This window comes from Rhinolophus hipposideros (assembly GCF_964194185.1).
Source record: "Rhinolophus hipposideros genome assembly, chromosome: 16".
In the NCBI taxonomy this organism is placed as follows: domain Eukaryota; kingdom Metazoa; phylum Chordata; class Mammalia; order Chiroptera; family Rhinolophidae; genus Rhinolophus; species Rhinolophus hipposideros.
In genome coordinates this window covers 21,416,538-21,431,371 of record NC_138062.1, presented here as the reverse complement: position 1 = coordinate 21,431,371, position 14,834 = coordinate 21,416,538, and the positions used below count along the sequence as shown (strand labels likewise).

At 37.4% G+C, this 14,834-nt stretch overlaps 1 long non-coding RNA gene across 1 annotated transcript in view; it reads right to left on the bottom strand.

Annotated features, from left to right (window-relative positions):
- LOC308509032 overlaps positions 1-11,836 on the bottom strand; it is a 38,328-nt gene extending 26,492 nt beyond the window's left edge. Inside the window, exons 1-2 of the long non-coding RNA XR_013995118.1 lie at positions 6,064-11,836; positions 4,925-5,007 (exon numbers count right to left, since the gene is read on the bottom strand). This is a non-coding gene — a long non-coding RNA (uncharacterized lncRNA). The remainder of the gene's footprint in view (positions 1-4,924; positions 5,008-6,063) is intronic.
- Between the last annotated feature and the right edge of the window lie 2,998 nt (positions 11,837-14,834).

Here is a 14,834-nt window from a genome sequence, read left to right as displayed (position 1 = left end):
TGCCATACATTCTTGCCTCCTGATACATATATATTTGGACCGAAGCAATATCATCAATTATTGTTGTTTTCTTTAAATGAAAGAAGAGTTGGAAGGAAAAGCTTCCCTTCTTCCTGCCAGATAGGTGCTTTTGCACTAAAAGACATTTGCCGAAGCAGCTGTAAAGTCTTATGTTTAATTAAGTGCATTTTCCTCACAATGAGTAAAACAACAGAGGCAGCGTTTTTCAACCTAAGGAAAAGTAAGAAAATAATAAATAAAAACAGAAACAGAAAAGCTGGTCTTCTATCCACCCACTTCGGCAGACAACGAAAACAAACAATGACAACTAATTAGTGTTGGCCCTGGTACTGTGGTAAGAAGCCAAAAATGAAACACCCACAAAAGAAAATGGTTCCTTGTTCACTGCCTCGAGTTTGTTTTCCTTTTTGAATAATGAATAAATACGATTCAAAAAGATAATGCAGAAAATATGAAAGTGGAGTAGGGTTGTAACAAGAAAATGTTTAAACTTGTCCTTACTCCCCAACCAAACCTGTAAAATTTTTAATTGAAAGGTTTACGATGTTCACTACGATTTTCCAAAATAAATACTTTGACATCTACCTTTATCAAGTTATTTAGCAGGATGAAGAAATGTTTGAAATAAGTTTGAAAAGGAAAGGAAATGTTATCTAACTCTTCTCCATGACATAATACAACGTTAATTAATTTGCTGTTAGCTTGAGGCAACAACCCAGTTACCTTAGGCACTCTTCTAACACACCTTGCAGATATTTTATTTCCTGTTTCTTTTGTCAACAAACTGGCACACCACAGGTGATACACAAGTGTTCTGAAAAGCTGCAAGACTCAATGTCTCTGCTTATTGTGTGGAATGTATTGCTTTCATTTCTATTTAAAGCTCTGTGCCCAATGTCATTTCCTGTTCTCACTTTGTTCCTCTTCTTTGGGCACTGTCCCTGTCACCCAGCTGAGGAACCTGCAACTCAAAGTGGAGATGAGATCTGAAATGTTTAGAAAACAGACACAAATGCATAGTGGAGCAATTTATTCAATGGTCTTTACAGAAAAGCCAGGCAGCTGAGAAGAAGATTAAATGTAAGGTGAAATCATTGAGGCTGGATTCACTGGGGGTTGTATATTTAATATCCTTATTTGCATGTTGTCAACAATAATAGCAGGTATTCCTTCTCTTTAAGAATAAGAAAATAAGGGCCAAAAACAATTTTACAAATGAAATGGTTTCATACAATTCCAGGCACCCAGTCAGTGCTCAAGAAATATGGATCGGTGCAGCTGATCATCAGAGTAACCTCCTTACAACAAATCTTAGAGGACTTGGGAAAAATGGCAGTGTCTCATTGGCCAGATACATGTTTGCCCACCCTCCGATGCCATGTCAGTATAAAATAGTGATAGTGCTGGTAGTCGTGAACCTGAACATTGAATTGCAATTGAATTCAATCACAACCATCACTGAAACAGAACTTGTTGACTGTCATATGTCCTAAGTGAAAGTGGCTCAGGTTTTATTCTTAATTCAGGTTAAGCATCAAACTAAAAAAGACCTTATTTCCTATCATAGTTTTTGGGTCTCCTCATTTTTCTTCAGAGCTTGCTCAAATGCCTCAATTTCTCATCAGTGAAAATGTTGGTTCTCCAGGATACTATTTAGTTCCCCATTAGGAGATATGTAGAAAAATAAAGTATTTGCTTTTTGACACATTTTTAAATAACAACTCAAGTGATTCTCAGTATTGGCAGACAAATAAATAAATAGTTAGTAAAGCCATTCATAGGTTTTTGCCCATTTGAATGAGTAACAAGTTTAGGTTATCCTTTGCTGCAGGAGGTAGGAAAAAATGCAGGTCTTGGTGCTGAGTGTAAACTGCAGCCATAATCATTTTCACAAAGGATAGGTATTTATCCAAAGAAATTCAAAACGCTAATTCAGAAGCAGATAGTAGTTCAAATCTTGCTGCCCACTCGGGTATGAAAGGGAGAAGCTAGAACCAGAAGACTCCACAGCAGGAGCTGTGAACCTAACTGAAAGTGGGCTCATCTAAAAGGTATCTTTGAAGAGTCAGTTTATCTCTGACGCGTTTGGTTTCCATTGAAATTAAGATTAGAATGTATTCTGTGCTGGTATCATAGCTTAAGAGCAGGAAACAGTGGAGCACATTTGAGAAAACTGCTAACTTTTTGTACTGAAAAATAAATGTGTCTTAGTGCAAAGGACCACCTCTTTTCAACACCAGTGTAGAGGCTGCTTGGCTAAGTTGGCTCTGAAAAGTTTGCTTTGGTACAACAGAGTTTTGGAACTAGTTTAGGATTTTCTTTCTCATCTATAGGTTTCTATTCTGAATATCCTCAGTGCTGCTGAGGAGTGTTTTCAATTTTGAGGAGCAACGAAATGCCAATAAATAGGTAATATGGTTTGAGGTTTAAAAATAAAAGTGAAACCGTGAAGCAAAGATCAAAACAGCAAATAACTGTAGGGCCCAGCAGATAGGGAAGAAATCCAGGTACGAGTGTGCGTGATGCTGGTGTGGAAGTGGCATGACCCACAGAGACCACTAGCTCTCTCACACCTGGGCAAGCTCCAGCTGCTCCCTCTCTAGACAATTACTGCCATGTAAGATGCGTTGTTGGAGAGGGGAAAAAAAAAAACAAAAAGCAAAGAAAAATAAAACCTCCTGACATTTTAACGTTGTATATTATTTTTCTATTTCTGCATAACAAATTACCAGAAATTTGGTATATTAGTTTCCTAGGGCTGCCATAACAAATTACCAGAAACTTGCAGACTTAAAACAACAAAAATGTATTGTCGCACAGTTCTCTGGAGGCCAAGTCCAGGGTGAAGGTGTCAGCAGGGTTGGATTGCTTCCTAGATTCTGAGGGTGAAACCATTCAATGACTACCTCCTCACTTCAGGTGACGACCAGCGACCTTTGGTGTTCCTTGACATGCAGGCTATACAACTCCAATCTCTGTGTAGGGACAGAGCCCCAGAAAGCAGTTTCCAGGCTCTCGGCCTCACATAGAAAGGTGCTGGCTCAGGTAGTAAATGGCCATCAACTGTGATCAGATGGCCATCAGCTGTGGCTAGTTGGCCGTCAGCTGTAACCCGTAAGCCATTGGCCACTAATATAACTGCTGTGGCTACGCTGGCAGAAGGAATGGGGGCTAGCAAGAAGATGGGGGCTGGCAAGCGCAGACTGCTGTTAGGACGGCGGGTTGCAGATTATGTAGATCCTGCTTCCTGTGTCTCCAGCCCAGCCGCCAGCGAGAATATAGTAGGATGACTCCCCTACCTATGGCTCCATGGGTGTTCCTTTTTGGCCTCACCGTGTCCTGCATTCTTATGAGGAGAGCGGGAGCTGAGACCCCGCCGGATGCCCCGCACGACAAATGGCGCAGCGAGCAGGGTCCCCCGCACGACACTCTGTCTCCATGTTCACCTGGCCTTCTTTCTGTCTCGCTGTGTCTCCACCTTTTTTGCCCACCCTCAAATTATGTCTGCAAAGACCCTTTTTCCAAAAGAGATCTTATTCTCAGGTTCCTGTGGACATATCGTTTGGTGGCCACAGCTCAGCCCACCATACTTGGAGACTTAAAACAATACAGATTGATTATCTCATAGTTTCTGTGGGTCAGGAATCCCACGTGGGCGAACTGAGTCTTCTGCACAGGACCTCACTGAAATCAAGGTGTCAGCTGGGACAGCACTCTAAGCTGAGGCTTGGGGTCCTCTGCCGAGGTCACTGGTTATTGGCTGAACTCAGTTTCTTGAGAGTGTATACTGAGGCCCACTGTGTGCTGGCTGTCAGCCAGGGATCACTCTCAGCTGCTAGAGACGGCCTGATATTCCCTGCCACAGGGCATTCCCAGAACATGGCAGTGTCTCTGTTCAAGACCAGTAAGAGAGCATTTGCTGCAACTTTGAATCTGTCTGCCATTGTCTGTCTCGGACTTCTAGACTGAGATTTAAAGGGCCTGCTTAGCTAGCTCAAGCTCACCCAGGATAATGTCCCTTTTGACTAACTCAAAGTCAACTGATTAAGGGTTTTAATTATATCTTTGGCATATAATATAACCTAATCCCACAAGTGCCATCCCGTCATTGTCACAAGCCCCTATATCTCAAGGAGAGAGGATTATATAGGCCTATACCCCAAAGGCAGGAATCGTGAGGTCCATCTTAGAATTCTGTTAGAAATGGGCTCCCCAAATCTAAAGAAAAGACTCCATGCCTCATTTGCTATGAGATTCCCAAAGTAAAGAGATGGGTTGAACAATCTGGCTCTGAAAGTAGATCAGAAAGAGTAAAAACTATTTAAAAACATGGTAGCATTGTAAAAAGAATATAGCTAGACTTCTAATGGAGTAAATTTGAAGAGAATACCAATTTTGGATGCTGATTTATTTGAAAATGAATTAGAGTACTTTAAACACTTTTTGGTACAGTCTAATATAGAATATTGTGGCATGCCATATATCCAGGATACAGTTTTGGGTGAAAAGCTAGCTGGAGGCACTGTAATGTATGATCCCATTTTGACAAAAATAAATAAATAAATAAAAATCACAGCCAAGCATGTATCTCTATCGTACGTGTGCACACGTGCATGCATGTGCTTGTGGGTATGTAAAGAAGAAAGGACTGGGAAGATACATGCTAACCCCATAACAGTGACTAGCCCTAGTACAGGTTCCATTGTGATGAAGACACTACACTTTATATACCTTGGTATTGCTTCAGGTGTCTACAATGAACAAAAGTGGTTTGGTAAACTTAAAACAAAATTTTAAAATCAGTTTTCTTAATTTATAAAGCCTCCAGCTACTATGCTGCAGATGCAGATGGGTGGCAATGATGAGTAAAAAAGGGTCGAGCAACACCAACATGGCCAATTACCTCAAGTGGCTGCTCTGGGCTTCCTTTCTTCCACTCTATGCATTACCAAGACTTTTCCATCTTATATTGTATCCATCTTCTATCTGTAGAAACAAACAAACAAGAAAAAGAAAGAAAAAAGAAGGGAGGGTGGAAGAAGGAAAAGGGCAAGGGAAAAGAAAGGGAGAAAAAGAAAAACCTGCATTTACTACACTCACTAGGCATGGGATGCCCTGAGGCCAATAGGTGTAGAACTATTGAATCCTTTATGAAAACGTCTCTCATTGTGGGAGAAAAAAAAAAAAAAAAGAAAGAAAACCTGCTTGGCCACTAGCACCTGCTCCCCAGAGTATCTCATAATCCTCTGAACACAATAGAGGATTATAAATGGTGAAAACTCTAAAGACCTCAGGAAACCTGATGGGTCATTGAACATTATTTGGAAAATAATGGCCTCTAAGTTACAACTATATATTAAGACTTAATAACTAACTGCAACCTCACCAATCACCATGATTTTATCGACAAAAATCTTAAACAGAAAATCAATTTTCCTGTTCGAGGTGGAGAGTTTGTTTAATTAGAATCAGCATTTAATAAGGAATAAACATTAACATCTTATACAAGACCACTATTTTTTAAAAGCCAAGCCAAGTCAGTTGATTAAATGAACTGTCTTTCCAAAGGAAAATAATCAGAAGAGGGACATCTTTGTCATTAAGCATCTTTGTCATTGACGTGATGAGGATAGTTGTGCACAGTGTAGATAGAGGGTCTCTGTATCCAGGGCTGGGCCTGTGACGAGGCCCATATTTTAGGCCTTGGCCTTTCCCCACAGGCATGCTCTGTGGCACCGCACCCCACAACATTCCTTACCCCCTACCCACAGAAACACAGAAACACTCTGCGGCCTAAGCAGAGTCTCCAGAGTTCATATTTGCCCTTTGAATATAAATGAAATTGGCAAATATTTTAAGAGGGATAAATTCTTAACTTAGGCACCAGAGAGAAAAGGCAAACCAGATCCTGTGAAGGTATTTACAAAGTGGGCAAGTTTGCATAAAGCACTGGGTTGAACACGAAGAATACAGATAGAATGGCTTTTCCTCTTGAAAGCTACAGAAAGTGAGGGGACTCAGAAAGATAGAGTTGCCACTTACTTGTTACTCTGGAGAGTTCCCTGCAGAGGGCCCCTTCTGTCACTGCAGTTATGTTACCTCAGGGAAGTTCCCAGAAACTCTGGAATGAATATATTCAATTAGACACCTTATAAGGAAGCCTGGCCTAATACAAATCTGAGCAACCGCATTGGAAAGAAAAGGCCAAGGTCATGCAAGCACAAGCGAGAATTAGCATAAGCAAGAAACATGGAGGTTTTGTTTACAGAACACAATGTGGAACAACAATTCCTCATGTTTGTGACTGATAGGACCCATTTTAATATATGAATGTCTCCATGAGCCAAATTAACCATGCATTTTCCAGTTCCTTATATCACTTGGCTGTGTGCAGCCAGTCTGAAAGACAGCAAGTTAATTTATGTATCCTTTCCTTGCCAAATGTGATTAATTGATGTAATATGTCAATTCTCTTTATGCAAATGTTAAAAATGCATTTCATTTATATCCATATATATTGTAGATAAATGCTTTCAGAAAGGATGATCTCACTGGGGCAGTCATGGGCAGTAGCTTCTCCACAGTTCAATTTAGGAGATATTTATTGCACTTATTACACAAAAGACACTGCTTTGTGCTATGGAAGAAATTAGGGAAAACTCTTTTTTGCTCTCAAAGAGCTTAAAATCTAAGAGAAATGATTAGCTTAGCCCCCTCCAAATCTGTCATCTGCATCCTCCTGTCTTCCTGACCTCAGTAAATGGAGCTACTGTCTGCTATGGTACTAAATCCCAAAATGTAGAAGTCATCATTTTTTTCCTCTTCTTCACTCCCCACATCCATATCATCGCATCTTATGGGTTCCATTTCCAAACCATGAGGTGTGATCAAACATATGGTGAATGTTTAAGTTAAAAAAGATTATTACAGTAAAAGACACATTACCATTAATCCTCCTCAAAATACTCCCCCTCACTTCGAACACACTTACCCATCATTCTTGCCACTTTCTGAAGCAGCTCTGAAAGTCCTCTTTTGTGAGTGTCTTTAGTTGTGCTGTTGTGGCTGCCTTGATATCCTGAATGATTCAAAACGTTTACCTTTCATGGTCATTTTGACTTTGGGGAAGAGCCAGAAGTCGCATGGTGCCAGATCCGGTGAATAAGGTGTATGAGGACACACTGTGATGTTTTAATTTGACCGATATTGCCACGTTCCAGAAGCAATGTGTGATACACAATGATGTTTTAATGGAGGATGATTTACAGCACATTTTAAAACACACCTTCTCTCAACCGTATCTCACACCCGACTGACTACACCAAACAAGTTGAAACTTGTCACACACTGTTGTTACTAAGGTTCGATGTGCCGCTTCTCATATTGAAGATCCCTGCCTTTCTGTTGGATGACACTCGGTAGCAGCATTCACCGTAGTTTTTGATCACATATCTTGTATCATGAATCTCATTACCTTCTGTGCCACCGCTCATTTCTTATCTATTGCTAAAAACAAATTACCGCAAAACTTCAGTTGCATAAACCAATTGTTTTTATAGTCAATAATATTGTAATAAAACTATGGCATCAGATGGGTACTAGATTTATCAGGATGATAGATGGGAGGGGAGTAGAGGAAAGGATAAAAAAGGTGATGGGATTAAGAAGTACAAACTGGTAGTTACAAAATAGTTATGAGGATGTAAAGTACAACATAGGGAATATAGTCAATAATATGGTAATAACTATGTGTAGTGCCACGTGGGTACTAGACTAGTCAGGGGGATCACTTCTTAAATTGTACAAATGTCTAACCATATGCTGTACACCTGAAATTAATATAAAGTAATATTGAATGTCAACTGTAATTGAAAAATTGGAAAAGGGGGGAAAAGATGAAAGGCAATCAGTGGTCCATGTTTGCTGGACTTACGGTGATCACTTCTTTAGGTATATAAATGTTGAACAACTATGGTGTACACCTAAAACTGATATAATGTATGCTAGCTACGTTTTTTAACAAAAATCTAAAAAGAAAAGTAATTGGAAAAAACTTTTTTTTTTTTTTAATGCTCAGAGATTTTGTGGATCAGGGATTTGAACAGGGCACGATGGGGACAGGCTGGAGGCTAAAGCCATCTGAGGGGACATCCACTTGCAGGTCCAGTGGTTAATGTGGCTGGGCTTTTGTACACCTTTGCCCCTGTTTGAAATGTTCTTTCTCTACTTTTTCCATAGCTGCATTCTTCTGATGCTTTCCTCTAATCTTAAATTTCACCTCAGGAAGGCCTTCCCTGACCACCTATAATGGTTAATTTTGTGTCCAGTTGACTGGATCACAAGATGCCCAGGTTATTTGACTAATTTATATTTCTGGGTGTGTCTGTGACAGTGTCTCTGGATGACAATAGCATTTGTATAGGTAGACTCAATAAATAAATCACCCTCCTCAATGTGGGTGGGTATCATCCAGTCTGTTGAGGACCTGAATAGAACAAAAGGTGAAGGAAGAAAGAATTCACCCATTTTCCAGATGACTGACTGAACTGATTGAGCTGGGACATAGGTCTTCTTCTGCCCTTCAACTGAGACTTACTACATCAGCTCCCCTGGTTCTCAGGCCTACACACTCAGACTAACACACACCCCTGGCTTTCCTAGGTCTCCAGCTTGCAGAGAGCGGATAGTGGAACTTCTCAGCCTGCATAGTACTGTGACCCAGTTCCTCATACAAACTCTCAATCTGTCTCTGTCTCTCTGCTTCTCTTTTTTCCTTCTGTTTCTCTAGAGAACCTTGACTAATATACCCCTATGTAAAGTACCTTGGCATCTGTGATGGTCTAAATCAGCCCTTCGTTTGTTTTTTTAATAGCATTTCTTACAGTATATAATTTATTTATCAGTATTTATTTATTTGTTTTTGTTTTGTTTTTTCTTCTCTCTCTTCTGGTCCTTCTTCTTCTATCTCTCTCTCTCTATTTTTTCCTCTTTCCCTCCCATTGAAATATAAGGTCCATGACATTGTCCTCTGTCCTGTCCTAATACCAGCATTGTTCCTAATATATAGGAGGCACTCAAGAAGTATCTTTCAAATTAAAAAAAAACAACAACAATGTAAATATATTTTCTAACAATTATAGAAGAATCTAAAATGTGAAAGTTCTAAAGAAAAGTATAAAGTTCAAAGTGGGATGTATAACATTTAACCAGAAGGATCAGAGAAGGTTTCACGAGGCAGATTTAAGTTTTATTTTGAAGTATGTGTGTGAGAGGAAGAGAAAAATATGATGGGGAAAGGGACTCATTCAGATGGGTAAAGCAGAGAATACTGAGGAAAATTCCAAAAGGCAAGTGTAGACAGAAAATAGGATGCTTAAAAAAGTAGAGGAAATGAATGGAGAACTAATGTGGAGCCATATAACGAATGGCTTTCTGTGCTGTATTTAGGAATCATGACATTATTGCACAATAAATAAGGTCTTATTTAATGGTTTTCAGCAGAGATTGAGACATGAAGTGAATTGTATCAACAGACTGTCCAGGCAATAGTATACACTTTAAAGGGATGAAATTGATTAAACGATATGTAATTTTTTCCTCCAAATATGTTAGCTGCCAAAGTCCTAAATTGTCCTACAGAACTTTCAGCTAAAATCCAATCCAAAACCCTGAGGCAATTATTCTACCCTACAAACTAGAAATATGACACCATTTCTATTTCTTGGAAGCAGAGAGACCAGGGATACTCCCAAGAAGAACCTTATTTTCCCTGGTATTCACCACTCAACTACTAAAATTCCTCCTCCATAACATGGGTAGGATTGGGTTCTAAATGCAAACATTACGGTTTGTCAGCTTTTTTTCTTAGACAATAGCATAATTTGCCTACATGAAGCATGAGTTGTAGAAAAATTATTTCCCTCTACTTTAAGGTTTTAGGATCTAACTGGAGGAAAAAAACATTGTGATTAAAATAAAGGAAATGCTGACCGCTATTTTAAATAATTGATTAAGTTAAGGGAAAAATCTCTGAATACAGAAGCCATTCATCTGTGAGTTTCCAAGTTTGTGAATAGCAATTTGTTATGTCCCATTTTGATTAAGCTGTCTCAAGAAATGCAGATAGCATTTTTCCCCAAAAGAGACACTTCAGTTTTCTCTATTGCAGTTTCCAATGTAAAAGCCATCTCACCTTCTTGAAATCTGTTTACCTGATGGCAGAGGACCTGAAGGCTTGGAGCAGTAATAGCAATGCCAAAGCTATAGATCTTCTCAACCAGGAAGATTTTGCCTCTTTTCTGAGGACAGGTATAAATCCAAGAGGAAAATAGCTACTCCAGTACAGACACAATATGACACTTGTGAATAGCAGTCCATGAAAAAAACAAACAAACAAACAAACAAACTTTTATTGATCTCTTAATATTTAGACCATTTCTGTTTATTACCACTTTTGGAAGGATATTTTTAGTTTTGCATTCCTATTGACCCTCATTATAGCTATTGCTGTACTTACTTTCACCCATAACTAAACCCATAGCATCATAAAATGGTTTTTGATTGAGAAAATAATTTTTGTAATTCCTCCTGAGAGAGTCTTTTCTCTGTACCTCTTATCATTAGATTATTGAGAAAATAAATTTGCTTATGAATGCCCCACATTCTGATCAACAAGGCGTTCACTTGCTGGTTGTTGGTTTGATAAAAATATTTTAGAAACAGAGGAGAAAACCTGATTAAGTTAGCCACGTGGCCCTTAAATTTGAATAGAAAAACTTCCTAAGAACGTGTTCAGTTTAACAAATGCCTTATTGCTTTAAAAAAAAATCACAAAACCTGGAGTATAATATATTCTAGTGGGAGGCCTTGGATTTGGCAGTAAGGACTAATAATTATGGTAGAATTTGGAACATAGTTGCTGACAGCATGGCTCTGGGTAAAGATTCTCTGTGAGCACAGATCTCTGTTGACATATGGGAAGCTTATTCTCATAGCTCTCTGCCCCCGTGGCACCCCACTCATCGCTATTATGGCACTATTATAGCACATTGTTTTATAACTGTTTATTTGTCCATCTTCCCCACTAGACCATGAACTCTTTGAAGCTAGATTTTTTTTCCAATTTTCGTTTTATTCATCTCTGTAGTCCTAGTAACAAGCATAAATCTGATACATAGAAAAAATTGTTATATACTTATTGTGTGTATGTGTTTTTTTAAAATAATCAGGGACAATTTTCTCTAAAACTCTAAAAACTGCTTTTTCTAGGTGAGATCAGACATCTTTAGTCATTACTCGACTTACGAGGCATCTGATGAAATAGGACCCAGGTAAAATTCTTTTGTCCTCAGAGTTGCTTAAACTTAGGTATATTTTAATCCTCACCAATCCTTGCCAATCATTTCAAACAGTTCCTAAAAACCCAATAAATTCTGTATTCATTCAGGGTTGTTTTTTTTTTTTTTATTCTATATATTTGCTGGATAATCCCTTAAGAGATTAGTCTGTTTCCCCCTTCCTAAAATATGAAATAAAATACTTCAAATGCATCAACTAAAGTAGAGAGTAAGTAAAACACCAGTGTACCCACTACCCAGTTTATCAAATCTGAGCATTGTTACACTGATTTCTCATAATTTTTAATAATGTAAACATCATATATATAATTTAGAGTCTTCATGTACCTCTCCTAGTGACTCCTCTCCCTCCCTATAGATGGTTTTATGCTTTTCCTATATACTTTACTTCATAAGCACTATAGATTACCATTTTGCAGATTTAAATCTTCATATAAAAATATAAGATGTTATATGCATCTATTTAATTCACATCTATTGCCTATTTATTTAATGTATTTATTCAACTAATATCTATTGACCTACTATGGGCCAAGCAAGGTGCTGACAATACAGCAGTGAACACCAGTAAACTCTTCTGCATTCATGGCACATTCGAAATGATTTAGACAGAAAATGAGTAAGTAAATATGCAAACATTGAATACGTCTAAACTAGTGATACTATAAAGAAAAATCAAGTACAAAAAAAGGAAATACGTTGTACTTGGTGTGTTGGGTGATCCAATGGTTGTTATTTTTATTTTTAATGGAAAAACTCTAATGATAAGGAGACATTGGAGCACAACTTAAAGGCCTTGAGAGCCTGAGCTCAGAAGACAAAAGGGCTCAACTATACAGTTCCAGGCAGAGAGAGTACATCAACGGCAAAGGACCTGAGGTGGAAAATTCCCTGGAATGGTTGAAAAACCATAAAGAGATGTTTTATTTGGAGCATGAAGCCACATCATGAAGGGGTTTGCAGCCATTAAAAGGATATGGCTTTTACTCTGAATGAAGAAGACAGCCTTTGAAGAATTTTGAAGAGAAGTGATGTGCTAATACATTAAAATTGTATTAGATTAGCTATCATGTGGAAAACAGATCATAGAACAGCCATGGGGAAAGCAGGGAGACCAGCTAGGAGGACATTTCAGTAATTCAAGCTGAAATGTTGGTAGCTGATGAGAAGTAGTCAGATTCTGGATATATTTTTAAAGAAGAGCTGACAAAATTGGAGGATGGCTGGATATAAAGTTTGAAAAACAAAGGAGTCAAGAATGACTCCAAGTTTAGGACCTAAACGACTGTAAGGAGGGTGTTTTCATAAAGCTGAGATGGGGAGGGCTGTGAAAAACAGTTATCACTTTTTATAGCTGTTATATTTGCATACCTGTAAAAAATCAAGATAATCAATGGAAAACTGATACAAACAAGACAATTCGACCAGGTGATATATCATAAAGTTAATACTTAAAAAGCAGATTTCGTATATACTATCAATAAACGTTTTGGAGCTATCATGAAAAAAACAACTCATTTTTCATGAGCAACTAAAAATAAAATACCTAGGAATAAAGGATATATGCAAGATTATATTAAAGAAACTTGGCAGAAGAACTATGGAAAACCATATGAAAGAAATATTGTTGAAATGAGTAATATAGATGCTGCTGAGTTGGAAACTCAGTGTTACAAAGATGTCAATTTTATGCAAGTTAATTTATAAAGTTAATTTATAAGTGTAATGAGTTCCCAATTAAAAAGAGCAATGGGATTTTCGAAGCATCAAAAAAGCAGATGCGATATTCATTTGAAAAAATAAACAAGACTAGCAAAGAAATTCTGAAAAAGAACAATGATGGAAGGATTAACCTTATTAGATATTAAAGACTTACATTTAAAGCCTCAATCCTGAAATTAAAGCTAGGTGATCCTGGTTCATAAGCAGACAAAGAGACCAACAGATAGGAATAAAGAAATCTAGAAATAGCCTGAAGTTGTCATTTAAAGGTAGAATATTCAATAAATGAAATAACCTAGTATTCATCTGAAAAAAATAAAATTGGATTTATACTTACATCATATTCTAAGGATAAGTTCCAAGGGATCCAGATATTTAAATGTCTTAAATAACAAGTCAGTAAAAACATAAGAAGAAAGCTTAGGGAAAAAATGTTTTATAACCTGATATGGGGCCAGTTCTTCTAACCAAGACATAACAAGATATAAAATCAACAAATAACAAACCAAAAAGAAACTTCTGCATGGCAGTAAAGATAATAAACATAGTTAAATGCCAATGACAAGAAGGGAAAATATATCACAGAAAAAATGACTTATAGCTCCAATATTTAAAGAACTAGAAATTGATCAGAGCAATAACCAATTGAAAACAATAACAAAAGATAAAAAGACAGTTCAAAAAAATAAACATACACACACACACACACACACACACACACACACACACACACATATATGTATATATAAAGTTTTCAACCTGTGAAAAGGTGTTCAACTTTGGTTCATTAAAGAAACAAAGTTAAAACTAGTTACCATTTTCTGCCTGTAAGACAGGAAAAAATTAATAATTTGATAATAGAATTGATTAGAAAGACTATGGGGGAGCGGGTACCCCCATGCATTGTTTGGAGAAGTTTAAATTAGCACAACTCCTATGAAAAGAAATTCATGCAAATTAAATGCCTTTTCGCTTTAACCTAGGAGGTCCACTTCTAGCAATTCATCCACGAATGTTTACACACATGCAAAATAACATACATAAGGTCATTTATTACAGTTTTGTTTGTAAATGCAAAAGTATGGAAAGAATCAAAATGTTCATCTATAGGAAAGTGTAAAATAAATTATGTGGTATCTCCGTTCAAGCAAATACTAGACACATAAAAAATAATTGAAAAGCTGCTATGTGCTGATATGAAATAGCCTCTAAGATGTATCAAGTGAGAAAGACTCGTACAGTAGTCAGTGTAAACCAATTTGCATTTGCTGGTGTGTGCACAAATGCTCTGAATAATACACAAGAACCATAGTAGTTGAGAGAAAGGAGAAGAAATTTTGTGGAAGAAAAGCTTGTGTGAAGAAAGAGTCTTCACTATATATAAAATATTTAGTTTTTAATATTTCTGAAACATAACTATTTAAAACATAAAATTGATAAAAGAAACAGAGAAGAAAACTTGTGGATAATACTTTGAGGCATCTACTATTGAAATAAGTCAGAGACTTTAGAAATGTTAAGAAAGGGAATGGGGGGAAATGAATTGGAAAAATCAAGTATAGTCAACCCTTTCAAAAACTTCTGCTTGCTATAAAAGAGCAGGAAATGGAATGATAGCTGGAATGGAAGATGGAAAAAGATATAGCAAGTTGTATACCCATGGCAATAATCCAGTAGAAATGGAAATTTTATTTATGCAGGAAAGAGAGAATTCTTAAGAGTGGTGTGTTTGAA